Raw genomic sequence first — 18,404 nt, forward strand, 5'->3', positions numbered from 1 at the left:
GGCACGTGTGGTTTCCCAGTATTATTGGTTATGTAGTCCATGATTTCTGAGCCTTAATTTCAGGTTTCAAGCTCTCTTTCAGGTTAAATAAGATATTAAAAATATCCCTCTGGCCATGGCTGAAGGCAGCAAAAGTTTTTTAACCCAATTTCTTTTCATTTTCCAGGAATCCCTAGAGTGGGCCTAAATGCTGTAGAATATGCATCTCCTGCGTAAGAAGACCCCAGACCCTTCATGAGACAGAACACACATCTCGGAAACGAGCTGGCCGCATTTTGCCTTCTGTGACTGAGGTACGAGAAATCTCATCGCTGAGCCCTCCAGGGCAGCAAATGAGAAATACAACAGGACAGACCAGTGTGGTGCTGACAAGAGGGTTTTCTAGCAGTAGACAAACCCACAGGCATAATAAGAATATTTTGTGAAAGCAAAAATGTTATAATGTGATCTTGAAGAACTCTCAATTTTTTAAATTATTAAATTCATTAGGAAAGAAACAAAAGTTCCTGTCTATTCCAAGAGGTTTAAATAGAAAAAAGTAAAATGCTCAGGGAAATAAATCATTATGTACCTAGCTATGCTATTATAGACCTGACACTGACACTATTGGCTTAATGAAAAGTACCATAATTAGTTACGTGGCCCGACCCAGGCCATGATCAGTGGATTCACTTCCCATGTCTGTCCTTGCTGCCCCCGATCAGAAATACGGAGGCCTTCATCTTCAGCTGTTGATAAGACATACTGAGAAGCAAGTAAAAAGCCACGTGGGGGTGGTAACCCCATGTACAGAGTTCATTGACCTCCCCACCTTCCAGGGACTGGGATCTGGGACCAGGGCCTATGTGAAAGAACGTGTCTGGGCTCAAAGCTGGAGATAGCCACTTCGACCCTGACCACAAGGCACAAGTTAATAAAATAATGTCCTGCGTCATGTTCCTTCTCTGGGCTGGCCACCCTGATGGCACCTGACCGGACTATACAAACATCCCATCCACAGAAACAAAAAAATAAAAACATCCCATCCATGGGAACAAAAGGAAATAACTCAAAGTATCTAAATGCCTAAAACCCTAAGTCAGAACTCAAAAAACATTGCAATAAAAGGGAGTCACAAATATAGAACAATTGGGAGTCTCACTGAGGAGAGGACGCTCTGCCTCAGACCCGGACGATTGGCACTCCCGCCCGCCGTAACCCTTTTGGGACTTCCCGGGCTGATTGTGGGGTGGATGTTGTAAGTACTGATTTGTTGTTCTTTGTTTCCCTGCTCCTTGTTCTGTTCCCCTTTATCAATAAACTCTGATTACTTAAACCACGGAGTAGCCTTTGCGGTACCTGTCATTCCTTGCCCCTTGCGGCTGCAGACAACACCCCACATGCCAAACAGCAAAATTATCTTCTCCAACAGGGTCGAGTGAGCAGTATCCAGCAGACGCAACAGCCAGATAAACTTGGCTTTTTCTCAAGAAACTATCTGCAAGCAAGTAATTAAATGTCATCAGAGGGATGGCAGCAAAATGGAAGCTCCAAGCTATTATTCCTCTATATAAGCACTGAAAAAATTAAGCAGAGAGATTGCTCAGAAGCAGAGAAGATGGAAGCATAGGAGGACTCTGAACTCACCTCCTCCCATGGACACAACAAATTTACAAGTATCCCTGGAACAATTACCCCGAGAGAGAACCAGAAACTGGATAAAATAAACCCACAGCAAGGGACAGTGCTGACTGAGGTGGAAGAGGAAGAAGGATTTTCCTGGAGATGAAAAAGTACACATTCTAGCCATAGCACTTCACAGACGGGATCAGTCTTAAGATACGAAGCTCTCCCTAGAGGAGCAGGGGATCTAAGTGGGAGAGCTATGCCACAATGAGCAGCTTTTGAACTCAGCACAACCGAGACAAGTATCATAATATTTGGCTTTGCTATTAACAACCACAGGGGATACACCCAGAAAAGCTCTGAAACATAAGAGAAAGAAAAGCTTGCTCTTAAAGGGCTCACGTACAAATTCACCAGTTCTGGAAAGCAACACAAAATCACAAAAAATGTACACAGTCCTTTGGTGAAAAGAGACTCACTTGATAAGCTCTGAGCACATCTCAGGGAGGCAGGAGGCAACTGGGACCACCTTCCGAGGGACTGACACACTGGTGGCAGCCATTATTGTGACCTAGTACAGGTATACTGACAGAGCTGCTGGCAGATGCCATTGGAGTTCTTCCCCTGGCCTATTAAGGCAGGGGTTTACCCCACCCACTAGAGCACTGATTTAATCTAGCTCAGCCAGGGCAAGCAGCCTGCCCTAGGCATGGGCCCCACCTACCAGCAAGCCCACAGGGAACTTGTGGGCCCATGTAGGCAAAGTGTGTGAAACCTCTGCAGCAGGGCAAGTGGGTCCATTCTTTTTGCACAGGGGTTGCACATTGGGCAGGACTGTGTTGACAGGGTGCATGGCCCCATGGGCAGTGAGGCTTGTCAAGCTGAAGCAGACTTGTGCTGCTGGCCTTCTCAAACAGCCATGTAGGAGATCTACCCCACCTTCCAATGCCAGAAATGATTGTGTGCTGCCATGCCTGAAGCCAGCCCTGCCCAGCTGTGCTCCTGAGAGAGCTGACAACAGCCTCACAGCCTAAAGGCCTATAGCAATTGTGTGCCCTGGAGCCTAGCAACCAGCCATGCTGGGAGCATGACTCACTTAACAGCAATATAGCAGCAGGTGCAGGTGTGTGCTATTAGACCCTGTAGCCAGCAGTGCTGGGGCTCCCCCAACCAATAAAGTGACTAAAGTGACCATAGCAGCCACACGCAGCTGATTCTTACAATCAGCCAGCCAAGGTGCAGCTTAGCCTACCCATGCACTTGCAGCAGGAACAACCCCACCACAACAGAAGGGCACATGCAGACCATACAGGGGGTATTCCTGGAACATTTGAAATGGTAGCAAGAGGGAATGACATTGCTGGGCCTCATAGGGCATCTCTCACAAAAGGCCACTTCTCCAAGATTGGGAGATGTAGTTGATTTACCTAATACATAAATAATCACAGCGAAATGGGCAAAATGAAGAGAAAAGGAATATGTTCCAAATAAGGGAACAGGACAAATCCTCAGTAAAAGAACTAAGCAATCAGAGATAAATAATATGCCTGATAAGGAGTACAAACTAGTAGTCATAAGGATGCTCACTGATCTTGGGAGAAGAATAGATGAACACAGTGAGAATCTCAACAAAGAATTGGAAAATATAAAAAAGAGCCAATCAGAACTGAAGAATACAATAATAGAAGTGAAAATTTCACCAGAGGGAATCAAGAGTAGATGACACAGAAGAATGAATCAGCAAGATGGACAAAAGACTAAAGGAAATCACCCAAGCTGAACAGAAAAAAGAAAGAATTAAAAAGAACGAGGACAGTCTAAGGGATCTCTGGGACAACATCAAGTGGACTAACATGTGTATTATAGGTGTTCCAGAAGGAGAAGAGCGAGACAAAGGGGCAGAGAATATATGTGAATAAATAGAAGCTCAAAATTGTCAGCTATTTTTCAGCTATTTCCTTCCTAAGGAAGGAAACAGACAGCCAGGTACAGGAAGCAAAGAGAGCACCAAACAAGATGAATCCAAAGAGGCCCACCCCAAGACACATTATAATTAAAATGTTAAGAATTAAAGATAAAGAGAGAATCCTAAAGGCAAGAGAAAGGCAAGAAGTTACATACAAAGGAAACGGTATAAGGTTATCTATCAGCAGACGTCTCGTCAGAAACTTTACAGGCTAGAAGTGAGTGCCACGAAATATTCAAAGTGCTGAAAGGAAAAAATCCACAGCCAAGAATACTCTACACAGCAAGGTTATCATTCAGAAGGGAAGAAGAGAGAAAGAGTTTTCCAGAAAAGCAAAAATTCAAGGAGTTTATCACCAAAATCCAGGCTTACAAGAAATGTTAAAGGGACTTATTTAAGTGGAAAAGACCACAAATAGGAATAAGAAAATTATCAAAGAAAGAGAAATCACTGGTGAAGGCAAATATATAGTGAAGGTAACAGATCAACCGCCTATGAAGGTCAATAAACAAAAGTACTAAAATTATTTATTTCCATGATTAGAGGTTAAAGGATACACACACAAAAACAGAGGTTAGATATGTTACAAAAACATAAAATGGGGGAGGGGAGTAAAAGAGTAGGGCTTTTAGTAAGAGGTCAAACTTAGGAGACTATCAACTTAATATAGATAACAATTATATAGGTCATTATATCTGAATGTCATGGTAATCACAAGCCAGAAGTCTGTAATAACTATGCAAAAAATTAAAGGAAAGGAACCCAAACATAAGACTAAAGAAAGCCATCAAAGCACAAGTGAAGAGAGCAACAGAAGAAAGGAACAGAGAAGAACTACTAAAACACCCAGAAAAAAGTAACAAAATGGTAATAAGTACATACTCATCAATAGTTACTTTAAATGTCAATGGATTAAATGCTCCAGTCAAAAGACATAGGGTGGCTGAATGGATTAAAAAAAGAAAACCATATATATGCTGCATACAAGAGACACTCTTTGGACCTAAAGACAATTACAAACTGAAAGTGAAGGGGTGGAGAAAGATACTCCACGCAAATGGCAATGAAAAGAAAGCTTGAGTTGCAATACTTACGTCAGACAAAATAGACTTTGAAACAAAAACTTTAACAAAAGACAAAGAAGGGCACAACATAATGATAAATGGAACAATCCAACAAGAGGATATTACACTTGTAAATATCTATCCACCCAACATAGGAGCACAGAAATATATAAAGCAATCATTAACAGACATAAAAGGGGAAATAGAGAGTAACATAATAATAATAGGGAACTGTAACATTTCACTTACATCAATGGATAGATCATCAAAACAGAAGATCAATAAGGAAACATTGGCCTTAAATGACACATTAGATCAAACAGACAGATATATACAGAACATTCCATCCAAAAAGCACAGAATACACATTCTTTTCAAATGCACATGGAATATTTTCCAGGATAGATCACACATTAGGCCACAAAACAAGTCTCAATAAATTTAAGAAGATTGAATTATATCAAGCATCTTTTCTGACCACAACAGTATGAAAATAGAAATCAACTACAAGAAGAAAACTGAAAAAAACCAAAAATATATGGACATTAAACAAAATGCTACTGAGCAACTGCTGTGTCAACAAAGAAATCAAAGGAAAAATAAAAAATACCTGGAGACAAATGAAAATGAAAACAGGACATGCAAAAATCTATGGGATACAGCAAAAACAGTTCTAAGAGGGAAGTGTACAGCAATACAGGTCTACCTCAAGAAACAAGGAAAATCTCAAATAAACATTCTAACAGTGCATGTAAACAAACTGCAAAAAAGAAGAACAAACAAAGGCCCAAATCAGTAGGAGGAAGGAAATAATAAAAATCAGAGTGGAAATAAACAAAGTAGAGAGTAAAATAATAATTGAAAAAATAAATGAAGAGCTGGCTCTTTGAAAAGATAAACAAAATTGAAAATCTCTAGCTAGACTCATCAAGAAAATAAGGGAGAAGGCTCAAATAAATAAAAACAGAAATGAAAGAGGAGAAGTTACAATGGATGCCTCAGAAATACAAAGCATTATAGAGAATACTATGAAGAGCTATATGCCAACAAATTGGATAATCTTGAAGAAATGGATAACTTCTTAGAATTATACCACTTTCCAAAACTGAATCAAGAAGAAATAGAGAATTTGAGCAGATGAATCGCCACCAAGGAGATCAAAACAGTAATCAAAAACCTCCCCAAAACAAAAATCCAGTGCCAGACAGCTTCTCTGGTGAATTCTACCAAACATTCAAAGAAGACTTAACGTCTATCCTTCTCAAGCTCATCCAAATAACTGAAGAGGAGGGGAAGCTTCCTAACTCATTCTACGAGGCCAACATTACCCTGATACCAGAACCAGATAAGGACAACACAAAAAAAAGAAAATTACAGGCCAACATCACTGATGAACAGAGATCCAAAAATCCTCAACAAAGAGCTAGCAAATCGAATACAATACATTCAAAAGATGATACACCATGATCAAGTGGGATTTATTCCAGGGATGTAGGGATGGTTCAACATCCACAAATCAATCAACGTGATACACCACATTAACAAAATAAAGAATAAAAATCACATGATCATCTCAATAGATGCAGAGAAAGCACTTGAAAAGATACAGCATCCGTTTATGAAAAAACTCTGAATAAAATGGGTATATAAGGAAAATACCTTAACATAATAAAGGCCATATATGGCAAACCCACAGCTAACATCATATTCAAGGATGAAAAACTGAAAGCTATCCTTTTAAGAACAGTAACCAGGGGGCTGGCTCAGTGGTGCAGCAGTTAAGTTCACACGTTCCACTTCTCAGTGGCCCAGGGTTTGCTGGTTCAGATCCCAGGTGCGGACATGGCACTGCTTGGCACGCCATGCTGTGGTAGGCATCCCACGTATAAAGTAGAGGAAGATGGGCATGATGTTAGCTCAGGGCCAGTCTTCCTCAGCAAAAAGAGGAGGACTGGCAGTAGTTAGCTCAGGGCTAATCTTCCTCAAAAAATATATATATATAAGAACAGTAACCAGACAAGGATGCCCACTGTCACCACTCTTATTCAACATAGTATTGGAAGTCCTAGCCAGAGCAATTAGGCAAGAAAAAGAAATAAAAGTGATCCAAATCGAAAGGAAGAAGTAAAACTCTCACTATTTGCAGATGACATGATTCTATATATAGAAAACCCTAAAGAATACACCAAAAAAACCATTAGAAATAATAAATGAATACAGTAAAGTTGCAGGATACAAAACCAACATACGAAAATCAGTTGCATTTCTATACACTAACAATGAAGTAGCAGAAAGAGAAATTAAGAATACGATCACATTTACAATCATGATAAAAAGAATAAAATACCTAGAAATAAATTTAACCAATGAGTAGAAACTATAAAACATTGTTGAAAGAAACTGAAGAAGACTCAAAGTAATGGAAAGCTATTCCTGCTCTTAGATTGGAAGAATTAACATCGTTAAAATGTCCATTCTTCCTAAAGAAGTCTACAGATTCAATGCAATCCCTATCAAAGTTCCAATGATACTTTTCACAGAAATAGAACAAACAATCCTAAAATTTATATGAAACAACAAAAGACCCTGGATACCCAAAGGAATCTTGAGGAAAAATTAACAAGCTGGAGGTCTCATACTCTGATTTTAAAATATACTACAAACCTATAGCAATCAAAACTGCATGGTATTGGCAGAAAAACAGACATACAGATCAACAATATGGATTCAAGAGCCCAGAAATAAACCCACACATCTATGGATAGCTAATTTCTGACAAAGGAGTCAAGAACATACAGTGGAGAAAGGACAATTTCTTCAATAAGTGGTGTTGGGAAAACTGGACAGTTACATGAAAAATAATGAAAGTAGAAGGGCCAGCCCAGTGGCACAGCAGTTAAGTTCACATGCTCCATTTTGGCAGCCCAGGGTTTGCTGGTTTGGATCCCAGGTGTGGACCTACTCACCGCTTATGAAGCCATGCTGTGGCAGGCATCCCATGTATAAAGTAGAGGAAGATGGACATGGATGTTACCTCAGGGTCAATCTTCCTCAGCAAAAAGAGGAGGATTGGTGGCAGATGTTAGCTCAAGGCTAATCTTCCTCAAAAAAATAAATAAATAAATAAATAAAATTTAAAAATAAAATAAAATAATTTTAAAAAGATGAAAGTAGATCATTATCTTACACTATACACAAAAATTAACTCAAAATGGATTAAAGACTTGAACATAAGACATGAAAACATAAAACATAGAAGAAAACATAGGCAGTACACTCTTCAATATCAGTCTTAGCAGCATATTTTCAAACACCATGTCTCACCTGCAAGGGAAACAAAAGAAAAAATAAACAAATTGGACTACATCAAACTAAAATTCCTCTTCACAACAAAGGAAACCATCAGCAAAATGAAAATACAATCTAACAATTGGGAGAAGATATTTGCAAATCATATATCTGATAAGGGGTTAATATCCAAAATATACAAAGAGCACATACATCTCCACACAAAAAAGAAAAAAACCCCTAACAACTCAATTAAAAAATGGACAAAGGAGAGTGATGTCAGCAACATGGCAGAGTGAGCAGTCTTCTTGGTCTCTACCCCTTCAAATCTACAACTAAGTGGACATTCATCAGCCAACAAAGGATATCCACACAGCATCTCAGGACGCCTGAGAGACCCGTGCTGCTATACATTGGAAGGTGGATGGACTTCACCCCAGGAGGAGGTGGAGATAGCTGAAAACTCTCCAACCCCCCACACCCAGTCAGCATAGTACCTGCAAGGGACTTTCTTCCAGTGGACTCCCCCATAGCATCTCCATGCACCAAGGGCAGGCATGTGTGCACACCGGTGGAGCGACTGTGGAAACAGGTGACTACAGCCCTACCTAAGCCCCCCACAGTTGCCCCTAAGCCCAGGGGGAAAATCAATGGTCCCACAGCACCCGCCGAGGCAAGCCTCTACTCAGCATTGGTGGAGAGGCCCCGTCCAGCATTCAGAATGCTGGGAGGCTCCAGGACAGGAGGATCCCGGGCAGCGCAGGAGCCTGCCAGCTGCCTCTGACTCACAGGCTCTGGTAGTGTCCCAGAGGGGGCAAGAGACACCCAGTGAGCCCATGTGAGTTGGTGGGGGCAGGTTGGAGCCCCAAAGGCCCTGCTCTGCAGTCCAGGGGAAAAATCCACGGTCCCACAGCAGCCTCAGGGCAAGCGTCTATTGGCATTAGCAGAGAGGCTCTGCCCAGCATTCAGAATGCTGGGAGGCCCTGGGACAGGAGGATCCCAGGTGGTACAGCAGCCCACCAGCTGCCTCTAACTCACAGACTCTGGCAGAGTCCCAGAGGGGGCAAGGGACACCCAGTGATCCCATGGGACTGGGCGGGGGTAGGTTGGTGCCCCAACGGCCCTGTGCTGTGGTCCAGGGGGAAAATCCACAGTCCCACAGCAACCCTGGGGCAAGCCTCTACTCTGCATTAGTGGAGAGGCTCTGCCCAGCATTCAGAATGCTGGGAGGCCCCGGGACAGGAGGATCCAGGGTGGTGCACCAGCCTGCCAGCTGCCTCTGATTCACGGTCTCCTGCTGTGGCCCAGAGGGCTCAAGGGGCACCCAGTGAGCCCGTGTGAGTGGGCAGTTGCAGGGTGGAGTCCCAGCATGTCTGTTTTGTGGTCCAGGGGAAAATCCTCAGTCCCACAGCAGCCACAGTGAAAGCTTCTGTGCAGCGTTAGTGGAGAGGCCCCATCCAGCACTCACAAGGCTGGAAGGCACTGAGGCAGCAGTAGCACAGCTGGGTTTGCTAACCACAGACTGCAGTAGATACCCGTAGCTCTGCTGTGGCCCATAGTGGACAAGTGAGATCTTGCAGGCCCTGATGGTGACAGAGCTGCGAACCCAGGTGAACCTGCTCCTGGTCACTGTGGAAGCCCATAACACTGCTGCAGACCCTAAGGAGGGAGCACATCTAGGTGGTCAGTGACAGTAGGCACCAGCAACATGAGGACCCCTTGCGACTGTCCCCACAGCTGATGAGAGACCCCACAGGACCACTGTGACTACAAGGAGGGGCCCAGGTCTGGTCAGCAACAGCTGACAGGGTTCCTGGTTGGTTCAGATTAAACAGCTGATCCCCCCACACACACTCCAGTAGAAGTAAGTGGAAGCAGTAACTAAACTCTATCTCTATGCGGAGGCACAAATCCACGCCATCCAGCAGTATGAAAAAATATATTAAATCTCAGGAACAGAAGGTAAATGACAAATACCCAGAAAACAATCCCAAAGACAATGAAATCTATAACCTAAATGACAATGAATTCAAAATGGCCATCATTAAAAAACTGAATGAGTTAAAAGAGAATACAGATAGACAACTCAACGAGTTCAGGAACTATGTCACAAAAGAGCTTGACTCTATAAAGAAGAACCAATCAGAAATATTGGAGATGAAGAACACAATGGAGGAGATTAAGAAAAATCTGGACTCTCTGAACAGTAGGGTCGATAATATGGAGGACATAATTAGCCATTTGGAGGATAGGAATATAGAAATGCTGCAGATAGAGGAGGAGAGAGAACTAAGACTAAAAAGAAATGAAGAAACTCTCCAAGAATTATCCGACTCAATTAGGAGATGCAACATAAGGATTATAGGTATCCCACAGGGACAAGAGAAGGAGAAGGGGGAGAAAGCCTGTCCAAAGAAATAATGGCTGAGAATTTTCCAAACCTGGGGAGAGAGATGGAACTCCATGAGACAGAAGCCAGTAGATCTCCAAACTTTATCAATGTATAAAGACCAACCCCAAGGCATATAGGAGTGAAGCTTGCAAAAGTCAATGACAAAGAGAAAATACTAAGGGCAGCAAGGCAGAAGAAAATAACCTACAAAGGAACCCCCATAAGGCAGTCAGCAGATTTCTCAGCAGATACCTTACAGGCTAGAAGAGAGTGGAATGAAATATTCAAAACTCTGAAGGACAAAAACTTTCAGCGAAGAATACTGTATCCAGTGAAAATATCCTTCAAATATGATGGAGAAATAAAAACTTTCCCAGATAAATAAAAGTAAAGGGAGGTCATTGGTACAAAACCTCCCCTACAAGAAATGCTCAGGAAGACCCTCATACCTGTAATATAAAAAAAAGGAAAGAGGTTACAAAACCCACAGCTAAGGAGATAAGTAGAAAGACAAAATCAGAAAGTAGCAGCTCCCCATCAGAACAGATTAGCAAAAGTTAAGTATAACATTAAAGATAAAAGGAAGGGAAACACCAAGAATAAATATAATCTTGTCATTTTAACCACAAACTCACAACACAAGAAGGAAGAGAAAAAAAATCTGACAATAACAACCTAGAAGGGGAAGAGGAAAGGGATGGAACGTCTTAATCTAAGGAAATAAGAGGCTATCAGAAAATGGACTATCTCATCTATGAGATGCTTTATACAAACCACTTGGTAACTGCTAAACAAATAACAAGAATAAAGACACAAATTACAAATAACAAGAAAGCCAATGTAGAAATCTACCTACCAGAATTAGTAGTCCAAAAATCATGGGGTGGAAAACAAAGGAAATGCAAGAGAACCAGAAAACAAGTGATAAAATGGCAGCGGTAGGCCCCCACATTTCAATAATCACTCTAAATGTAAATGGATTGAACTCTCCAGTTAAATGAAACAGAGTGGCAGGATGGAGTAAAGAACAAGACTCAACAATATGCTGCCTCCAGGAAACACACCTCAGCCCCAAAGACAAACACAGACTCAGAGTGAAGGGATGGAAGACAATACTCCAAGCTAATAATGAACATAAGAAAGCAGGTGTCGCCATAATTATATCAGACAAAGTAGACTGCAAAGCAAAACAGATAAAGAAAGACAAAGAGGGGCAGTTTATAATGATGAAAGGGACGTTTAATCAAGATGACATAACACTTATAAATATATACACACCCAACACAGGAGCACCAAAATTTGTAAAGCAACTGTTAACAAAACTAAAAGGAGACATCAACAACTATACAGTAAGAGTAGGGGACCTCAGTACCCCATTAACACCAACGGATAGATCATCCAGACAGAAAGTCAAAGAAGAAATTATAGAATTAAATGAAAAATTAGACCAGATGGACTTAATAGATATATATAGAACACTCCATCCAAAAACAGCAGGTTACACATTCTCCTCAAGTGCGCATGGAACATTCTCAAGGATAGACCATATCTTGGGAAACAAAGCAAGCCTCAATAAATTCAAGAGGGTTGAAATAATATCAAGCATCTTTTCTGATCATAATGCTATGAAACTAGAAATCAACTACAAGAATAAAGCTGGGAAAGGGGCAAAAATGTGGAGAGTAAATAACATGCTAATGAACAAACAATAGATTATTGAAGAATTTAAAGAAGAAATCAAATATTCTCTGGAGGCAAATGAAAATGAAAACATGCCATACCAACTCATTTGGGATGCAGCAAAAGTGGTCCTAAGGCAAATTCATTGCAATACAGGCTCACCTAAATAAACAAGAAAAATCTCAGATAAGCAATCTCAAACGACACCTAACAGAATTAGAAAAAGAAGACCAAACAAAGCCCAAAGTCAGTAGAAGGAGGGAAATAATAAAAATTAGAGCAGAAATAAGATATATTGAAGCAAAAAAGACAGTAGAAAGGATCAATGAAACAAAGAGTTGGTTCTTAGAAAAACTTAACAAAATAGACAAACCCTTAGCCAGACTCACCAAGAAAAAAAGAGAGAAGACTCAAATAAATTAAACTAGAAATGAGAGGAGAAATCACAACGGATACCAAAGAAATACAAAGGATCATAAGAGAATACTATGAAAAACTATATGCCCACAAACTGGACAACCTAGAAGAAATGGATAAATTCTTAGACTCTTACAACCTCCCAAAACTGAAGCAGGAAGAAATAGAGAATCTGAATAGACCAATCACAAGTAATGAAATAGAAACAGTAATCAAAAAACTCCCCCAAAATAAAAGTCCAGAACCAGACAGCTTCTCTGGAGAATTCTACCAAATATTCAAAGAAGATTTAATACCTATCCTTCTCAAACTATTCCAGAAAATTGAGGAAGATAGAGCACTCCCTAACACATTCTATGAAGCAAACATCACCCTGATCCCAAAACCTGACAAGGACAACACAAAGAAGGAAAACTACAGGCCAATATCACTGAGGAACATAGATGCAAAAATCCTCAACAAAATTCTGGCAAACTGAATCCAGCAATACATCAAAAAGATTATACACCATGATCAAGTGGGATTTATACCAGGGACACAGGGATGGTTCAACATCTGCAAGTAAATTAATGTGATACACTACATTAACAAAATGAGAAACAAAAACCACATGATCATCTCAATAGATGCAGAGAAAGTATCCGACGAGATCCAACAGCCATTTATGATAAAAACTCTCAATAAAATGGGTATAGAAGGAAAGTACCTCAACATAATAAAGGCCACATATGACAAACCCACAGCCAACATAATACTCAATGGGTAAAAAATGAAAGTCATCCCTCTGAGAACAGGAACAAGACAAGGGTGTCCACTCTCACCACTCTTATTCAACATAGTACTGGAGGTTTTGGCCAGAGCAATTCGGCAAGAAAAAGAAATAAAAGGAATCCAAATAGGCAATGAAGAAGTGAAACTCCCGCTGTTTGCAGATGACATGATTTTATAAATAGAAAACCCCAAAGAATCCATAGGAAAGCTATTGGAAATAATCAGCTGCTACAGCAAAGTTGCAGGGTATAATATTAACATACATAAATCAGTAGCATTTCTATACTCTAACAATGAACTAACAGAAAAGGAACTCAGGAACTCAATCCCATTCACAATAGCAACAAAAAGAATAAAATACCTTGGGGTAAATTTAACCAAGGAAGTGAAAGACCTATACAACAAAAACTACAAAGAAATGGAAACTGAAAGAAATAGATGACGACATAAAGAGATGGAAAGACATTCCATGCACATGGAGTGGAAGAATAAACAGTTAAAATGTCCACGCTACCTAAATCAATCTACAGATTCAATGCTATCCCAATCAGAATCCCAATGACCTTCTTTACAGAAATTGAACAAAGAATCCTAAAATTCATGTGGGGCAACAAAAGACCCAGAATTGCTAAAGCAATCCTGAGAAAGAAGAACAAAGCTGCAGGCATCACAATCCCTGACTTCAAAACATACTACAAAGCTTCAGTAATCAAAACAGCGTGGTACTGGTACAAAAACAGGTCCACAGATCAATGGAACAGAATTAAAAGCCCAGAAATAAAACCAAACATCTATGGACAGCTAATCTTCGACAAAGCAGCTGAGGGGCTACAATGGAGGAAAGAAAGTCTCTTCAACAAATGGTGCTGGGAAAACTGGAAAGCCACATGTAAAAGAATGAAAATTGACCATTCTTTTTCACCATTCACAAAAATAAACTCAAAATGGATCAAAGACCTAAAGATTAGGCCTGAAACAATAAGTCTTCTAGAAGAGAATATTGGCAGTACACTCTTTGACATCAACTTCAAAAGAATCTTTTCAGACACCATAACCCCTCACATGAGGGAAACAATAGAAAGAATAAACAAATGGGACTTCATCAGACTAAAGAGCTTCTTCAAGGCAAGGGAAAACAGGATTGAAACAAAAAAAGACAGCCCACTAGTTGGGAAAAAATATTTACAAGTTATTTATCTGACAAAGGGTTAATCTCCATAATATATAAAGAACTCACACAGCTCAATAACAAAAAATCAAACGACCCAATCAAAAATGGGCAGGGGACATGAACAGACATTTCTCCAAAGAAGATATATGGATGGCCAATAGACACATGAAAAGATGCTCATCATCACTAATCATCAGGGAAATGCAAATCAAAACTACACTAAGATATCACCTTACACCTGTTAGAATGGCAGAAATATCCAAAACCAAGAGTGACAAATGTTGGAGAGGCTGTGGAGAAAAAGGAACCCTCATACACTGTTGGTGGAAATGCAAACTGGTGCAGCCACTATGGAAAACAGTATGGAGATTTCTTAAAAATTTAAAAATAGAAATACCTTATGACCCAGCCATCCCACTACTGGGTATCTATCCTAAGAACCTGAAATCAGCAATTCCAAAAGTCCCATGCACCCCTATGTTCATCACAGCATTATTCACAATAGCCAAGACATGGAACCAACCTACCTGCTCAGCAACTGACGATTTAACAAAGAAGATATGGTATATATATACAATGGAATACTATTCATCCATAAAAAAGGACAAAGTCGTCCCATTCACAACAACACGGATAGACCTTGAGTGTATTATGTTGAGTGAAATAAGCCAGACAGAGAAAGACGAACTCTGTATGACTCCACTCATAGGTGGTAGTTAACATATAGACAAAGAGAACTGATCGGTGGTTACCAGGGGGAAGGGGGTGTGGGGGGAGGGCACAAAGGGTGAAGTGGTGCACCTACATCATGACTAACAATAATGTTCAACTGAAATTTCACAAGGTTGTAAACTATCATAATCTTAATAAAACGTTTTTTAAAAAAATGCACAAAAGACCTGAACAGACACTTTCCCAAAGAAGATATACAGATGGGTAACAGGCACGTGAAAAGATGTTCAACATCACTAGTTATTAGGGAAATGCACGTCAAAGCTACAATGACATATCACCTCACACCCATCAGAATAGCTATAATTAACAAGACAAGAAATAGCAAATGTTGGAGAGGATGTGAAGAAAAGGGAACTCTCACACTGCTGGTGGGAATGCAAACTGGTGCAACCACTATGGAAAACAGTATGGAGAGTCCTCAAAAAATTAAGAATAGAACTGCCATATGATCCAGCTATTCCATTGCTGGATATTTATCTAAAGAACATGAAAACACAAATGTGTAAAGATATATGCACCTTTATGTTCATTGCAGCATTATTCACAATAGCCAAGACATGGAAGCAACCTAGTTGCCCATCAAGGGATGAATGGATAAAGAAGATGTGGTATATATACACAATGGAATACTACTGAGTCGTAAAAAAGGATAAAATCTGGCCATTTGTGACAACATGGACAGACCGTAAGGGTATTGTGCTAAGTGAGGTAAGTCAGAGGGAGAAAATCAAATACTGTATGATCTCACTCATAAATAGAAGATCAAAACAACAACAAACAAATATATAGAGACAGATATTTGGTTTGGTGGTTACCAGCGGGGAAAGTGGAGGGAGGAGGGTGAAAGGGGTAATTAGGCACATGTGTGTGGTGATGAATTGTAATTAGTCTTTGGGTGGTGAACATGATGTACTCTATACAGAAATCAAAATATATTGATGTACACCTGAAATTTTAAAAATAAATATATATAAAATAAAAATATTTTTAAAAAGAAATTAAGAAAACAATCCCATTCACAATTGCATCAAAAGGAATAAAATACCTAGGAATAAATTTAACCAAGGAGCTGAAAGACCTGTACTCTGAAAACTATAAGATATGGGTGAAAGAAATAGAAGGTGACACAAAAGGTGAAAGAAGATGAAATCTTGCCATTTGTGATGACATGGACAGACCTTAAGGGTATCATGCTAAGTGAAATAAGTCAGATGGAGAAAATCAAATACTATATGGTCTCACTTATAAGTAGGAGATAAAAACAACAACAAACAAATACATAAATACACAGATTAGATTGGAGGTTACCAGAGAGGAAGGGGTGAAAGGGGATGGCAGAAGTGGTAACAGGACACATCTGTATGGTGATGGATTATAATTAGTCTTTGTGTGGCGGACATGACATAGTCTACACAGAAATCAAAATATAATGATGTACACCCAAAATTTATACAATGTTACAAACCAATGTTACCTCAATAGAAAAAAATTAAGTAGAAACTGTCTAAAACAACTTTGTCTGGCCTCTGGAAAACAGTCAAAGGTTTACAGCAACCAAATAAACACCCAATCAAGAAAAAGCTATCTTCAAGTGTTAGGAAAGTTTTGTGACATTTTTATTCACCTTTGCCCCAACTCCACCTGGTGGCATGATAGCAGCCTTGTTCTTGAAGTGGAGACAGCCTGGCCCCCCAGTTACTTTCCTTGAACTGGAGGGATCAGAGACTTGATTTGCAAATTATTGTGTCCATGTGTTCTAACCTGTCTGAGGGACACCTGAAGGATGGATCCAAGGCACGCGTTCTGCTTTGTCTAGCATGGAACTCGGGTGGGAAAAGTGATGGGCACTGCTTGAAAGAGCTGCTAGTCAACTACAGACTCACAGAAGCCTGAGGCAAGAGATTTTGAATGGAGACATACAATTGATCATGGAAAGCATGGGGGAGAAGCTGGGGTGAGATTCTTTGGGAAATTACAACATTCAGGGATTTTAGAAAACCATGAACATGGCAAGGCAAAGATGCAAGCTCAGAAAAGACTTGAGAAGGCCTTCTGCTTTCACCTTAAGATGATCTCTGGGCTTAGGAAAAGCTAGCTAAATGTTGAATGACTACCCCAGCACATTCTGCTGAGACATTCTGCAATGACTGGAGATCCTAGCATTCAAAAAAACCTCTGTGAAAACATTAGCTGTACATGAGCTGCAGGAACAGAGACTTAAGGGATACTGTGTGACAAGGAATAGTCTTTGCAGAAATAGTTGGGGAAAGTCTCCAGACAAAAGAACTACTATGGTATTCAACATTAAAAAAGAAAAAAACCCTGGGGAAGGGAGAAGAATCAGATTTCCACATCATATTAGTCAAATTCTTCATTTTCAACAACAACAAAAGGTCACAAGGCATAAAAAGAAAAGAGAAAACATGGCCCCTGCAAAGGAACAAAAAAAGTTTACAGAAACTATACTTGAGGAAACCCCAAAGTAGACTCATTAGACAAAGACTTTAAAACAATTGTCTTATTTGTCTAATGGTCAAAGTAAAAGACTAACAAAACTGAAGGAAATCAGAAAAACAATGTATGAACAAATGAGCTTATCAACAAAGAGACAGAAAATATGAAAAGGGACAAACAAATTCTAGAGATAAAACGTAAAATAACTGAAATGAAAAATTCACTAGAGAAGTTCAACCTCAGATTTCAGCAGGCAGAAGAAGGAATCAGCAAACATAAACACAGGACAATTGAAATTATTCAGGGAACAAAAACAAAAAAGAATGAAGGAAGGTAAACAAAGCCTGAGGGAGTTGTGGAACACCGTCAGAACAGACAAACGTACACATTATGGAGTCCCAGAGGAGAAGATAGAAAAGGGCAGAAAGATTATTTGAGGACGTAATGACCTAAAACCTCCCAAATGAGATGAAATGCATGAATCCACAAATCCAAAAATTCAAAAACTCCACAAATGATAAACCCAGAAGATCCACACAAAGACACGTTATAATCAAACTGCTAAAAGACGAAGAGAAAGAGGGAATCTTGAAAGCAGCATGAGAGAAACAGTTCCTCTCGGACAAGGGATCCTCAAAAAGGTTATTAGTCAACTTTTCATCAGAAATCTTGACAACTAGAAGGCAGTAGTATGATATGTTTATAGTGCTAAAAGACAAGAAACCTGTCAATTACACATTCTATATCTAGCAAAACTGACCTTCAAAAACAAGGCACAATAACAACACCCTCAGATAAACAAAAGCTGAGGTAATTCGTTACCACTAAACCTGCCCTATAAAAAATGCTAATGGAAGTCCT

The 18,404-nt window shown here is 39.9% G+C and overlaps 1 long non-coding RNA gene across 1 annotated transcript in view; it reads left to right on the top strand.

Annotated features, from left to right (window-relative positions):
* The window catches only part of LOC111768288 (uncharacterized), a 154,977-nt gene that overhangs the window by 103,336 nt on the left and 33,237 nt on the right, over window positions 1-18,404 (top strand). Inside the window, exons 2-3 of the long non-coding RNA XR_011426783.1 lie at window positions 167-293; window positions 15,625-15,797. This is a non-coding gene — a long non-coding RNA (uncharacterized lncRNA). The remainder of the gene's footprint in view (window positions 1-166; window positions 294-15,624; window positions 15,798-18,404) is intronic.

This window comes from Equus caballus, chromosome 16, assembly GCF_041296265.1.
Source record: "Equus caballus isolate H_3958 breed thoroughbred chromosome 16, TB-T2T, whole genome shotgun sequence".
Taxonomy (NCBI): Eukaryota; Metazoa; Chordata; class Mammalia; order Perissodactyla; family Equidae; genus Equus; species Equus caballus.